The 3318-nt window shown below is 28.7% G+C and overlaps 1 long non-coding RNA gene across 1 annotated transcript; it reads right to left on the reverse strand.

Moving 5' to 3' along the window:
- Positions 1-545: 545 nt before the first annotated feature.
- On the reverse strand, positions 546-1472 carry LOC136273362 (uncharacterized). Its single transcript, XR_010711552.1, has 3 exons — positions 1308-1472; positions 1003-1176; positions 546-866 (listed from the first exon to the last, which is right to left on the reverse strand). It is a non-coding gene; the product is annotated as an uncharacterized lncRNA (long non-coding RNA).
- Positions 1473-3318: the final 1846 nt, after the last annotated feature.

A 3318-nucleotide genomic window follows, 5' to 3' on the forward strand; every position in this document is an offset into this window, starting at 1 on the left:
TTCAATAATATGATAGAATATCAGAATGTTTAGTATCAACTTATACTACCGAATTGGAATAAATATTTAAACTAAAATTAATATTACTTTAGCCCTCATTTCCTCTTTTTCTTCTTAAATTTTGAAAACATTTTGATCATTTTTTTAAAGCCTCCAATATTTAAATAATTCTGATTTTTACATACGTGTATTTTGAAGACCTTAAATAAAGATATAAATTGAGAGAAACGCTGTTATATTGACCACCAAATAAGAGAGGAAATCCAATTTAAGTGATTTTATCAAACAAAATTCATAGAGTGAGCGCAAAAATCAAATAAAAATGTAATAAAAATCATCATGTTTTAAAAACATACTCTAAAACCCAAGTATCTTATCATTAGTTCATTTGTTCTGTGTAATGAAGATAAAGAAAAAGAAAGTCAATATTGATAATAGTTCAATAAAATATATATTTTATTTCTCAAAATTGCAAATGATCAATGCAGTATAATAATCATAATCAATAATTTAGTTACATTAATACGCATTTCAAACATTTTTTGGCATAGTGGTTGAACATATACTATAAACCAAATTCTGTACTGATAATTTTTTAGATTTAAACATAGCACTGTTTTTGGTATTTGTTTTGTATTTACCAACACCCTTGCCTGATTTACCATATAAGTCGTATGATATCACATAGTCTTGCAATATAATTTGAAAGAGACATCTGATATTGCAGTTAAGTTTTGCACTTGTTTCTGTACACCAAAGTAATTCTTCGGAGATGGACTTTCGTAAAACTTCTTCGGTGGTAATTTCTCTCGTGTCTTTCTTGTCAATCTTGTTTCCAACTAGTATAATTCTATTAAAATCTTTTCCTGTAAAAGAAAAATAAACAAATTGTTCAAATTGATTGTACTTGTATTATATTAGAACAGTGATCAAGAATTATCCAACCAATAACAGACTCGTATTTTACTTATCTAAAATGATCACATATACATGTATTGTTACCTTTTATTTCTCGTATTTCCTGGCATAAATTAAGAGCTTGGTCCAGAGATTGCCTATTATCCACTGCATACATGACTACGAGATAGTCTCCATTTTTGATATTAACCCTTCTCATAGCAGGAAACTCGTCACTACCAGCAGTGTCTACGATTTTAACGTTTTGGAAAGTTCCATCTTCAAAACAAAAATATAAAATAAATATAAAATATATTGAATTACCGGTATATGCTACTTGTAGTTGTAAAGCAAAGAAAGTAGGCATGTGAAAAAGATGTTGGTAATTTAAATTATTTGCAACTACTTACTTGGAAGAAAGACTGTTTCACTGTAGCAGTGCCCAAGTGTGGCATCCGTTTTGTCTTGAAATGATCCGTACAAAAATTGATTAATAGTGGAAGTTTTCCCGACTTTTTCTGCTCCGAGAAAGACGATTTGAATTTGCTTCATAATTAGAATTCAATTGTCGTACATTTAAAAATGAAATAATTCCACTGAATTTTCTTTGTAAACTCTCTCCTTAAATATGATTTGCGATGATGATACAAACGTCAATCAAAATAACTTTTGCAAAGCATGCTTTATTATTTGTTGTAACTAATGAACGAAGATAAAGAAAAATTGAGTAATGTTAATGGAAATCACCGTTAATGAATTCCTTCCTACACAAATTTAAATGTTTTTCCTATATATGTTCATTGACAGTAACGGAATACCTACGTAAGGTGAGGCTGTCTTAGGCAGATGCTGTTAGATGTTTTAGCTTTAATTCAACAAATATTCATAAAGATAACTGATAAGATGGTGCTCAGTTTGACACACTGCTACACAGCACATTGTTTAGGGATTGAATGGTCATTTATTAAGCTAGTAAATAACAATTAAAACGTATTTTATCCAAACATATATAACAGTTAAGGCTACAACAAAGAAAACAGTACCATAATTCATGAGAAATTATGACTAGTTAAACATTCAGAAGTTGCCACAAATCTAAAATTATAAACAGAGTATTTGTTACCAGAATAAATCTTAATTTACAATACTCGATAGTTTGGCATAATGTATATTGTTTATTACAATAATTATTGATAAAAAAATGTATCTACAATTATATATAAACACCAAAATGTTTTACAATCACTATTAAAACTTCAACATTAATTTTTTTGTTTTTTTTCTAAAGTAAAGGCCAACCAAAGTTTCATATTAAGTTTCTAATTATTGAATACACACCTCACACAAAGGTCAAATTTTTGATGATAAAAAATAAAGCAATTTTAATGTTGGCTTTGAAATACGAAATACCTTTGAATGTAATGGGTAACACATGGTGATTTGTAAAATTGTCTACCTAATGTTCAATTAATTAGCGTATTTTAGTGTAGTGATACACTATTACTGGTAAAGATAATCACCAGTCACAGTTACCCCAACAGTGACGTTGGGTCTTTTATCTAACTAAAGAATGTAGTAAACGGATAGGGTGGCACAGAGCAATGTCAAGAATCGGTAAGGCATGAGCTGCATTCACCATGCTTAAGAACATCTTGACTTTAAGGAATATATGCATTGTTACCAAACTACAGAGTTAAGAAAGAGAATTATTTCGGGAAAAGTCGGAAAAAAACTTCTACCATTAATCATTTATTGTACAACCCATTTCAAGACAAAAGTGAAACATTTTTTCTTTTAAGAAAGAACATACAAATTAGTTATACTTGTATAACCAACATCTTTTTCACATGATTATTTTTGTTGCTTGACAACAAGTTATAATAAACGGTAATTCAATGAATTTTATATTATATTTAAAAATTTGCATGAAAAAAAAGTCGATCAATCCATTTCTCATTTATGTTGTAGCTATAATAATTGAAGAATAATTGAAGAAAATTTTACAAATTGTACGTTGATAAATTAAATTAAAGTAGTCAAAAGCATCGACTGAAATAATGATTTCTTTTCTATTTTTAGACTGTAGAGAAGCAAGATGAAGTATTTAATTATAACTAGTATTTTGGTCACACTGATTTGAACGTTTAGCTTCTGATTCGAAATACCCAGAAGTGACCCGCAATACACTAAAATTGTGGTGTAGTAAAAACGCCTGTGACGATCCTTTTTTAAAGATAGATATATATTGTAACACAGTTGAGCTCCTTTCTGTTGCTACCAAACAACCAACAATAAGCATGTATTTTTACATGTTTTGCAACCATTACAAGTTGTAGAAAGTGATTTGAAATACCTAAAAATGACTGCATCATTTATGAAATATCCTGTGAATTTCATTAATAGACAGAAATATACAGGAAA

Source organism: Magallana gigas, chromosome 3 (assembly GCF_963853765.1).
Source record: "Magallana gigas chromosome 3, xbMagGiga1.1, whole genome shotgun sequence".
Classification (NCBI taxonomy): Eukaryota; Metazoa; Mollusca; class Bivalvia; order Ostreida; family Ostreidae; genus Magallana; species Magallana gigas.